This window comes from Corythoichthys intestinalis, chromosome 2, assembly GCF_030265065.1.
Source record: "Corythoichthys intestinalis isolate RoL2023-P3 chromosome 2, ASM3026506v1, whole genome shotgun sequence".
NCBI lineage: Eukaryota > Metazoa > Chordata > Actinopteri > Syngnathiformes > Syngnathidae > Corythoichthys > Corythoichthys intestinalis.
The window spans coordinates 70,686,126-70,698,706 of record NC_080396.1 but is presented as its reverse complement, the minus strand read 5'-3'; the positions used below and the strand labels follow the sequence as shown (position 1 = coordinate 70,698,706).

Here is a 12,581-nt window from a genome sequence, read left to right as displayed (position 1 = left end):
ATGCAAGTTAACCAATTGTTCTTTTGTTGTACTTAGATCCTGATTTATTTTTTTTATTTTTTATATCGTTTGAGGCTAAGCTCAGGCACTAGTTGAGTCCAAGATTGAAGTAAAGCGCAACTAAATCCTGTATTATCATCTTTAGCGCACAGAAACTGCTGGTGTCCGATGCACGCCTGACCTTAGCCTCAAACGATATAAAAAAAATAAATGAGGATCTTAAAAAAGAACAATTGGCTAACTTGCATAGCAAAAATCTGCTAGCTTAAATGCTATATAATACTAATGTTTACCAGATTGTTTCTGGTGCGCACTAGAACCATTCTGGTGCGCACCAGATAGTTTCTAGTGTGCACCACATACTACCTGGTGCGCACCACATGGTTTATTTTATTTCTGTCAATGTCCCTTTACAGTAGGCTTGCCACCCGTCCCTTGAAATAAGGAACGATCCGTGTTTGCGAATTAAAATTTGCATTCCGTATTGAACCAATCCGGAAGATATGTGTATATATATATATATATATATACATTTATATACAATATATACATTTCTATGCATTTTATGAGTTTCTGGGGATGTCTTTTTTTTTCTGGCTGTACAGTTTTGGGCGCTGGGGGGGGGGCGTCCCATATTTCTATTTCTAAAAGGTGGCAACCCTACGTTACAGGCTCTGTATAATCCTATAGTAGACAGTAATTATTCCTTGCAAGTACTACAATAAACCCCGCTAAAAAACACTTTTTGTCCCCAATCATGCAAGTTGCAGTACATATAACAAGAATTAAAATAATAATAATAAGCAGGTTTCCGCCCAGTTTTGCACCGGGACCTTTCACGTGTTAGGCAAACGTGATAACCACTCGCAACGGAAACCATGGGACCCCAGTCTACACCACTTTTCAGTAGTGTTGCACCGATACCATTTTTTGGGCCCGATACCGATATAGATACCTGGCTGTGCAGTATCTGCCGATACCGATACCATTCCGATACCACTCTGTTTGCAAAAAATAAAAATTACATACATACATACATACATACATACATACATACATACATACATACATACATACATACATACATACATACATACATACATACATACATACATACATACATACATACATACATACATACATACATACATACATACATACATACATACATACATACATACATAAGGGATGCAACAATACAGTTAAGTCACGGTTCGGTACTATTTTCGATACAATTCAATACATTTAATGCTCTGAAACAGAAAATACAACTGTTATTATTATTATGATTATTATTATTTTTTTTTTATTTGCTAACAACCAAAAATAACAGTGCAGTAAACAGTAAACAAGCATTTTAGTGCATAATATTTATGTGCTTACTTCTTACTGAGCTGTAGAAATTTTGTATCTAAGTGCTGAGAACAATCTTTACTGTTTGTAAAGTGGGGCACACTGTTGATTGCTGCAGCTCTCTTAGCAGCTATATTTACCATATAAGCAAAACATCCTATTTGTGGTCCGAGTCCATCTGTAACATGTACTGAATTAACAGTATTTGCAGCATTATCTATCGTCACTGGTATGGATTGATTTGGCCTGCTTAACTTCCATTCAGTCATGGCGGTTTCTAATTCATCAATGTAGTATATGGACTACGCGTCGCGCTGGGCTCACGCAGCTAATGGCATGGGATCTAATGTAGCACATCTAGGTTTCTATTTGATGATATCTAGTGTGTGCGTGCGAGAGTTGGCATGGGATCTAACATAGGACATCTAGGTAGCTATTTGATTATATCTAGTGTGCGCGCTGCGCCGCTAGAGTGTTTTCTGGCCACAGAAGTCACTTCTGCTCATGACTGCACAACACCAGCATATGACATTCGAGTTTCATAAACAGAACGAGTTTGCAGTACGCCGCTCTTAATTTGCCACTCATTGTTCATCATGAAACCATGAGTTTGCTTAGTCTCCCACGGTGTTAACCTTTCTGATCCCATCAGCATTATGTCAACAGGCGTTAGCTTACGCATGCTGATCGATTGTGAATGCCATGTTAGATGAGCAGTGTAACATCGCGGAAATGCGTTGTAGTTAACAGCCTTAATATTGAAAACGAAGGTGTTAATTTCGATTGGTAAATTGAGACAAAGCCATACAAATGTCATGCATCAGGGTTTGGGAAGTTACCTCACGTGGGGAGGACAGTACATTTGCGTCCAAGTGATGCCAGTAGATGGTTATCGGCGCCCTAAATGTTGGTACTCGTCGATACCGATACCACCAATTCGGGCCGGATCGGCGCCCCCTGCCGTTACTGGTATCGGTATCGGTGCAACTTTACTTTTCAGTCCAACCAGAGAAAGGTTACAGCACTGATTTACAACTGTATCCTGAGCCAGTAGCAGGTTTGTGATCCAAATAAACTCCTTTGCAATCAATCTAGCAAAAATAATAACAATAGATCATAAATAATATGAAACATATCATTTGAGGAAAAAAAGAGAAAAACTGTTTCCGCCCGGTCTCGAACCGGGGACCTTTCGCGTGTTAGGCGAACGTGATAACCACTACACTACGGAAACGTTGAGGTCAATGTCAGCACTAGTTCTCAATGTATCGAAAGAAAGGTCACAGCGAGGTTTTTGATCCACACCAGGTAATTTGCAATCAATCTAGCAAGCATATTAACAATAAATTAAAAAGAATATACAACATCTCATTTGAGAAAAAAAACACAAGATGTTGTTTCCGCCCGGTCTCGAACATGATATCTTTTGCGTTAGGCGTCTGCCCCATTTGAACCCTCCCAGTTCAAATGGATTGGACGTCTACAAGTGATAAACTCGGTCCAATTCACAGAAATTCACATGAAATTAAGTAATACAGATTTAATCTGTGTTGTTAATTTAGCCTAGCACATTAATTAATTAGGTTTATATTCGTGAGAAATGTAGCCCTGATCCTCGTTCACCTCATCTGTTTGGTCTCTTTAATGTTCCATCACCAGCAAAAAGAGTTCATGCAGGTTATGCTGTCTCTATCAATGACGAGACCGAACCTCTACCCTAGTAATGTACTCGATTGTTGATTAAAATGTTATCTTGTGTTAACTTCATTGACATGTAGTTATTGTTGGTTTGCACATTTTACAACAACATATATGGGCCAAAATGCTTTGAAAATGACAACAAAAACAGCAGGGACGGAAAATACTGATAAATCCATAAATCCAAAACAGAAATAACATATATAAGTGATACAATTAAATACAAACGTTGCTAATAATTAATGCATGGTAACAGAGTCAATGCGGGTTTAAAGCTAGCTTATTAGGTGATAAAGTACAGTTTTGTCTTTATTTATATCCCATTATATAACCCTCCAGTAGTTACAGTTGCTCAATTAAATGGAGCGACACGACCGGGAATCGCACACCTGTTTTGTGCGATATATTTTTTCAATTAATCAAGCAAATTGCAGTAAATCTAGCAAGAATAATAAAATACCTCTCCAGAAAACATGTTTCCGCCCGGTTTCGAACCGGGGACCTTTCGCGTGTGAGGCGAACGTGATAACCACTACACTACGGAAACGTTGTAGATTTGAACCAAATTTGCATGTCTTGGACATTGCCACTATATTTCGAAGGAAAAATTGTTCACCAAGTTGGGTCCCTTATTTCAGGACACCTTGAACTTCATGTCCAAACTGTTGTTTTATTCACTGACCAATTATAATCCACATTTTGGACCCAAAAAGCCAAAAAATCCCAAAATCTTTTTTCTAAATTTGTAACGTTAATGTCCCATTGACAACCAAACATGCTCGACCAACCGTTTTGAAGCTTGATAATATTCAACTTGTTAGGATAAACATTCAATAGAAAAAAACATAAGATTGAATAGTTTTATATTTGACACTTCAACACAAACAGCGGGTATGGTCATAGGCGTTTTTGGTCTTTACACATACTATGGTCAAAACAAGTTATATACAGTACAAAATAGTGAGAAAAACAATTTATATATTTATATTAGGGCTGTCAAACGATTAAACTTTTTAATCGAGTTAATTACAGCTTAAAAATTAATTAATCGCAATTAATCGCAATTCAAACCCTCTATAAAATATGCCATATTTTTCTGTAAATTATATATATATTCTGTAAAATAAATTGTTGGAATGGAAAGATAAGACACAAGATGGATATATATACTGTACATTCAACATACGGTACATAAGGACTATAGTGGGCATTTCACTCTACTGTCATTTAAATCTGTCTATGCTGTCCTCACTCCGAAGCGTCTACTTTTTCCAAAGCTAGACAGCTAGTGAACGACGCCTTAATAATTAGACTTCTTCCTTTTTCATCTGATTTATTAATAAAATGGCCTCAAACCATTGTCCTCTTTAGACCGTCGTAAAACGACAAAAAAAAGTACACAAGCATTGCATTAGCAACAACGTTAGCTTAGCACGCTATACAGGTTTACTAAACACAAACAAAAAGCGTCTCATACAAAAAATATAACATTTCGCTTACTAACATAATATGTACATTCTTTACAACAACCATACTTACGGACAAATCTTGTCCAAGGATCATATAAGCACAACATTATCAGCCCGAGACGTGCAGCCATAATGAACTGGCAAGAAAACAATAAACCATGTCGCAAAGCGACCACAAGAGTTCGCTGTTGGACAGCACAAAAAGCCTTGCTGTTAAACTTACCAAAAGGCAGAATACTTTCTGAGCGGGAGATGTGCGTTAATTGCGTCAAATATTTTAACGTGATTAATTTAAAAAATTAATTACCGCGCGTTAACGCGATAATTTTGACAGCCCTGATTTATGTATATATTTATATTTATATCATCTAACACAAAATGGGTTTGGAGGATATCTCTTTGTGAAGTCAGGTATTGTACCCATCACCTTATCAAAAGTATGTACGTACATGCAATCAAGCTTCTCGAACACACATCTATATAAAAATTGAAAAGATTATAGTGAAGAAAAAAAATATATAACATTGAAAAAAAAGTATTTTCAAAAATATTGACAAGTAATTCAGTTCAATTCAAAATTTTCAGGCATGCAAGCTAATAAAGTCCCCCGCCCCCACACTCATTAAAGCTTCTTCTTGAACAGATCACGGAACTGTGTCTCACACACAACATCACACAGCCTACTCTTCTGTGCTCTTCCGCCGTTTGCGCGCTGCTGTCACTTCTACTCGCCGAGACGCCGACTCATCTGAGAAAAACAACGACAAATACGGCTCATCTTCTTCCTTGAGTTAATGAAATAATGCATTAGCTTGCGCTAAATTTAGTTTTAGATTCATTCTGCACGTTTCAAAGTCGATCGCTCAATCCAACCAGTCGTCGCTTGCTTCGCATGCCTCACTTTCCTTAGTTGGCGCCTCGATCGGCAATTTAGTAAAAATGTTCACATTTGGTTCTTCTTGACATCACAACGGCTCTTGGGATATGTAGTCTTTTGTGCTGCTTTCTGTTTTGAAAAAGGACAAGAAATAATGGAAATATGGAGATAGACACATGCTCCATGCAGCGTTTTAATGCATATTTATGTGTGCAATAAAACTATAAAACTCAAATGACATTATCTCCCGTTTTACTTGGTCGATTGACTTCAAAGAAAAACTGGTGTGGACATCAACTTCTGCACTTTCAAATAAGACCAACCAGCGGCACGTGGGTGACGTAATTACAGCGTGACGAAGCTTCAAAGACGATATGCGTAAACGCGTCGCTGCCGACACGTTCGGTGTTAAAGGGTTAAGATGAGTACATACAAGCGTTTACTGAGCAAGTTAGCATGTTTTTGATCCATATAAAGTAAGTTGCAAGAATTAGAAAAATAAATTAAAAAATATATATAATATATGTGATATATATCAAATGTATATATTAATATATAAAAAAGCAAAGACTGTTTCCGCCCGGTCTCGAACCGGGGACCTTTCGCGTGTTAGGCGAACGTGATAACCACTACACTACGGAAACCCTGAATACTGAAGTATCCGTACTTTTCAATAGTATCAAATGACAGTTATTGTGACCCGAATAGTCTTGTTCTTCAGTTTTGTACTGTTCTGGCGATTATTGTTCTTCCCCCCCGCCAAACATTTTATAATGCTATCCACTGTGATTTTTATCATGTTCTTAATGAAAATACCTATGTAAGTCTGGTCTAGGAAGACGGATAAAAACTAGCCTTTTGGCTAATTCTGGCATATTTTACAATGAGTTGTATCGCTAATATGCACTGTCCTTGTAGATGAATAAATAGTGTTACCTTCATGTGATGTCGTATTGATGTTAAATACCACTCGTCGAGCGGAAAATTGCATGTGTGGAAGACCCTAAAATCGTATTATTTTAACTGGAAACTTGGGGGACGACGGTTTACTTTTCAAAATGGCGGAACGCGAACAAGAAGTTATATGGGCTAAATCCCGTTTATTTTGGTTTATCTTGCATCTTATCTATACGGTTATTTAGTTTATTTCTTTGTTAATTTTAATACTAGTTACATAGGGTGGATAGATATAATTAAGGAGTAGAAATGGGGGGTAGGCTTTAATAAGCAAATGCTTCATCCTACTCCTTTTTGGACACAATGAATAAATTCTGATCTTGTTTATTATTATTATTATTATTGTGTGCAGTAATGTGAAGTAATTTCTTCACATGCCAAATAGGGTTACAAGTAAAGTAATTAAACATTGTCCAACAAATAAAGCATGAAAAAATCATAAAAAATCATTTATATGTTGTATATTTGACAAAATAATCGCGTTTCCGAAGTTCGAGCCTGAAAGGGGACGAACCCGGAAGTGATACGTCACACCGGGAACGCGATGGCACCTCCATATATACGGCCGCCATACAAAGCCCTTCAAACAATGATTCAAACAGCGATATAAGCGATAGATCGAGCGCAAGGGAGGAGATCCAAGTTTTTGAAGAGTTGGAGGAAGAAGAGGAGCTTGGAATTTTATGTTGGACCTCACATGTATTAGCCAGATGCTAATCAGGATGCAAACAATGTGCGGATTTAGTGACGGACTTTAGATGGCTATCCAATTTTAGGTCTGAGTCAATAATTACGCCAAGGTTTCTGACTTGGTTTGTAACTGTAAGTGACATTGTGCTAAGTTGCCTGCTTATCTTTGACCTTTCCTTTTTTGGCCCAAAAATGATCACCTCTGTCTTCTCCACATTTAACTGGAGAAAATTCTGGCACATCCATTCATTGATTTGATGAATGCATTTACTCAGGGAGACTAAGGGACTATAATCATGTGGGGACACAGAAATGTACAGTTGTGTGTCATCTGCATAGGCGTGATAGGAGATGTCATACTGTTCCATTATCTGAGCTAATGGAAGCATATAGATGTTAAATAAGAGTGGTCCAAGAATTGACCCTTGAGGGACTCCACACGTGAATTTGGTTCGGTCTGACTGATGGTTTCCGATTGACACAAAGAAATCCCTATCGGCGAAACACAAACTAGAAGGCTATCAAGCGATCACCGTGAAAGAAACAGCGAACCGTACAAATGCAATGCAATGCTTGAAGCATGAAGGTGGAAATACATAATACAAATACAAATAAATGTGCACAAACTCACCGGCGGTGTGTGTCTCTTACTGCAACGTGACCGTGAATTACCGCGACGCCGACCCGCTTATGTGCACATCCACACCCCTTTCCCGATTGACAGTGGATTGACCCTTTCGGACAAGATCGTAGATGACGCACAATTTAAACACGCTTAACCTAGCGGACGCAACAACAACTATGATCGGGGATTGCCACGCGTTAACTTTAGGCTAACGTCGCTAGCTTATACTGTTCATTCCACAACAGTTGGCAGCTCTGCTTTGACAGTCGTCAGTCATCTATCCAAAAATCACACTTACTTTTTGGCAAATCCTTGATCATAAGCAGACCGGTTAAGGAAGCAGGCATCTTCGAAGTGTTTGCAGCAGAGAACACTACTCGATGATGGCATGAAATTCATTCGCTTCATGTGAACGAAAGATGTCCATTTACGTGCCCTGCTATCCTTTGGCCACTCATACAACTTTTCGTTTGAGTGAGAACAAAACATCGCCACACACCGCCGTGGCATCTTACCGAGAAGCAATGCAACAAACAATACTGTTCTATGGCGGACTTCCCTCGCACTTCCCGGTGTGACGTAATTTCCGAAGATTGCCGAACAAAAGCATTTTCGTTGTCAAGGGCGTTGCTATGGGTTAAACAAAGAATCTGGAAGGGTTGCGTTAAAAAAAATAATGAAAATATGCTTTTAACTGTTTAGCCATTAATATTATTCAAAAACATGGTTGGCCAACCTTACTTCACATTACAGCTTTATTAACTCTTGTTGCTGTTATCTCTAGAATGTCATTGGTTCTGTCTGATTTTTTAAAATTTTGTTTTTCGTTTGATTTGTTTGTCTATTATTTTATTTTTTTTCCTCATGTCCAAATAAAACATTCATCCATTCATTAATTCATTCATTCATTCACTCATTCATAAATGGCAAGAAACTATAAGTTTTAAAAGAAAATTCATCGTCATTCTTTTTACGCTAGCAGTAGTGTACACATTTATAAACTTAAGTGGTAGTTAAAACGTTCAGTTACACATAAAAACGTACCTTTTTTTTTTTTTTTTTTTTAATGCCTTCTCTTTTTGTTTTAGTAGATGTATTAAAACAGTTTGCCCACGCAACAAACCAAAATGAAGTCCACGTTAGAATCTTTTTTTTTTTTTTTTAACTGATTGAAAAATAAGCAAGCAACAACTTTGTCTCATGTCTGTCAATTTGAATTTTGTCCAACAGAGGGAGCAATTTGTCCGCCTTTAACTGAAGTAAGTTGAATTGAGTTTTCCTCCTTTCCAGTTCTATTTTCAAAGAATAAAAAATGTACTATATCTTAAAAAAGGAATTTTGAATTTGAATTTATTAAATTATTAAAATCGTTAATATTGATATCAACGCAATAATTGACCAGCAGAAACTGGCGTTTATTTATTTGCAATTTTTAATGAACAAAAAAGGAAAAGTGGTAAACATTCTTTTTTTCATTTTTGGATTTAAGGAAAAAAAACAAAAAAAACAAAAAAAAAAACAAGGAAAAACAGTAGATATTGTCTTTTTTTAATTAATTATTATTTTTATGATTTAAATTATTTTGTTAAAATTATTTTTTGAGATTTCAATAAAAAAAATAGTAAATATTTTCTTTTTAATCTTTTTAATGTAAGTATTAATTTGTTAAAGAAAAAAATCATTAAATATTCTCTTTTTTAAAATGTATTAAAAATACATTCAATTAATTTTGTTACAGAAAACTCATTTTTGTATTTCAGTAAAAACTAATGAAAAACAGGAACTATTCTCTTTTAATAAAAATAAAAAATTGTTAAAAGAAAAAAAACCTATAAATATTGTCTTTTTAAATTGTATTTTTTTTCAATATTTTGTTCAATTAAGTCAAAATATAAAAAAATTAAACCGAAAAAATGTTCTCTTAATTAAAAAAAAAAAGTCAATATTGAGTTTTTTTTTTAGTTTTATTTTTTTCTTAGAGTTATCACATTTTAATTAATTAATTTTAATTGTTGTGCAAGAAAACTCATTTTTGGATTTTGATTTTTTTTTTTAATTTTTAAAATTTTGTTCAGGGTTAAAAAAACGGTAGATATTCTCAATTTTTAATTGTATTTTTTTGTATTGTTTATTTTGTTAAAGAAAATTCATCTTTGGATTTCCATCAAAAACAGGAAGAAAAAACCAAGAAACATTTTCTTTTAATAAAAAAAAAAAAATGTTGTTAAAGGAAAAAAATCTGTAAGTACGGTATTCTCATTTAATTTTTTTTTTGTTTAATTTTGTTAAAATGAATACATTTAATAAATGATAATAATAAATAATAAATATAAAATAACAATTAATAATGATTAAAAAAATAGAAAAGGAAAAAAACAGGAAGTACATTTAATATTGTCTTTTTCATGTTATTTTTTTTTAAATAAATTAATTTTGTCAAAGAAAAGTCATTTTTGGATTTCAGTAAAAGACAGGGAAAACAGTAAATGTTCCCTTTTTACTTTGTTTTTAAATTTATTTGTTAAAGGAAAAAAACAGTAAATGTTCCCATTTTAAATTTTTTGTTTTATTACTTTTGTTAAAGTTTAACATTTATTTTATTGAAACTTATTTTTGGATTTCAAATAAAAAACAGCACAGAAAACAGTAAATAATCTCTTTTTGAATTTTTGTTTTCATTTATTTATTTTGTCAAAGGAAAAAAACAGTCGATATTGTCTTTTTTATTTTTATTTTTTTTTAATTAAATTTAAATTGTGAAAGAAAACACTTTTTTGGATTTCAATATTCATTATATAGTCAATTTTCTTTTTTAAAGTTAAGTAAAAAATTGTTTAAGAAAAAAACAGTAAATATTGGCATTTAAATTTTTTCTTTTAATTTATGAATTTGTTAATGGGAAAAAAGTATTCTTTTTAATTTTTTTCATTTTTTTTCATCATTTATATTGCTGAAGAAAATTCATTTTTGCATTGCAATTAAAACAACTAAGGGAAAAGAGTTAATATTTTCTGTTTGAATATTTTTTTAATTTATTAATTTGTTAAGGCAAATTCAGTTTTGGATTTAAATTAAAAAAGGAAAAAAAAAACAATAAATATTAGCGTTTATTCATTTATTTATTTATTAATTATTAATTTTGTTATGGGTAGAAATTCAACAGTAAATTTTTCCATTCTCTTCACTTCCTATTAGGAATTAAGTGGAAAAAAAAAGTTAAAAAAACAGTAAAAATTCATTTTTTGAAAATGTATTTATTTAGTTTTTAAAAAATGGGGGAAAAAACTGTTAATCTTCTCTAACTTTTGGAAATTTTAACTTTAGCAATAAACATGTTGATGCACGTGATTGACAGATTTGTCTCCTGGGCCGCCATTTTGACACCCCTCGCGGAATTCGGACACGTGTTTTTTTTTTTTTTTTTGTTAATATGGACATGATACCAGACGAGCTGGAACATTGAGCTAACTAACGTGGCACCGGGGGTTTGTACCGATCTCAGTTTTTCAGTCCTCCTCTAGTTCTTCTTTTCGGTGTTTGTAATTCCTCCTCCTTGGCTCCTTAAATAGAAAAAAGCTCCAGGAAGGGAGGGGGTGCCGGATTGCAGTTGGACCTTTTGTGGGCGGCGAGGCAGTTGTTCAGATGAAAATGTAGTTGCCGTGGCAACGTATTGACCGTTATCACTACTCAAGTGGGTGTTGAAAGATGTGCTACAGGTTGTCAATGAGTCTCAACCAGACTTTTGCTTTTTTATTTTTTGAACCCCTACAGAGCACTCATTTAACGTCAAATTAAAATGAATTGGACGTCTAGAGCCGTCAATGGCACAGCAAGATGAGCATTCACAGACAGTCCTACTATCTTAAATGAATTGGACATCTATTGTTGTCAATGGCGAGTAATGACTGAATTATAGGTCACATCCTTGTTCATTTTAGGATGTGTACAGGTCACTTCCTGTTGATTTCAAGTCAATTCCTGTACCTTTGGGTCCGTAACTCTTCACAAGCTTTCCACACACTGTTGCTGGTATTCTGGCCCATTCCTCCATGCAGATCTCCTCTAGAGCAGTGATGTTTTGGGGCTGTCGTCGGGCAACGTGGACTTTCAACTCCCTCCACAGATTTTCTATGGGGTTGAGATCTGGAGACTGGCTAGGCCACTCCAGGACCTTGAAATGCTTCTTGCGAAGCCACTCCTTTGTTGCCCTGGCTGTGTGTTTGGGATCATTGTCATGCTGTAAGACCCAGCCACGTCTCATCTTCAATGCCCTTGGCCCCATTCATTTTTTTACTTTACACAGATCAGTCGTCCTGGTCCCTTTGCAGAAAAACAGCCCCAAAGCATGATGTTTCCAACCCCATGCTTTACAGTGGGTATGGTGTTCTTCGGATGCAATTCAGTATTCTTTCTCCTCAAAACACGAGAACCTGTGTTTCTACCAAAAAGTTCTATTTAGGTTTCATCTGACCATAACACATTCTTCTAGTCCTCTTCTGGATCATCCAAATGCTCTCTAGCGAACCGCAGACGGGCCTGGACGTGTACTTTCTTCAGCAGGGGACATGTCTGGCAGTGCACGATTTGAGTCCCTGGCGGCGCATTGTGTTACTGATAGTGGCCTTTGTTACTGTGGTCCCAGGTCTCTGTAGGTCATTCACTAGGACCCCCTGTGTGGTTCTGGGATTTTTGCCTACCGTTCTTGTTATCATTTTGACGCCATTTTTACGTGAGATCTTACATGGAGCCCCAGATCGAGGGAGATTATCAGTGGTCTTGTATGTCTTCCATTTTCTAATAATTGTTGATTTCTTTACACCAAGCGTTTTACCTATTGCAGATTCTGTATTCCCAGCCTGGTGCAGGTCTACAATTTTGTCTCTTGTGTCCTTCGACAGCTCTTTGGTCTTGG

General features: G+C 35.4%; 1 protein-coding gene and 3 non-coding genes across 4 annotated transcripts in view; all 4 read right to left on the bottom strand.

The window, feature by feature from the left end:
- Positions 1-12,581, bottom strand: part of iqsec2b (IQ motif and Sec7 domain ArfGEF 2b) — a 119,378-nt gene that overhangs the window by 43,359 nt on the left and 63,438 nt on the right. The gene's annotated exons all lie outside the window — the stretch shown is intronic.
- On the bottom strand, positions 2,515-2,587 carry trnav-aac (transfer RNA valine (anticodon AAC)). Its single transcript has one exon. It is a non-coding gene; the product is annotated as a tRNA-Val (tRNA).
- trnav-cac (transfer RNA valine (anticodon CAC)) lies at positions 3,526-3,598 on the bottom strand. The gene has a single exon. It is a non-coding gene; the product is annotated as a tRNA-Val (tRNA).
- trnav-aac (transfer RNA valine (anticodon AAC)) lies at positions 5,969-6,041 on the bottom strand. The gene has a single exon. It is a non-coding gene; the product is annotated as a tRNA-Val (tRNA).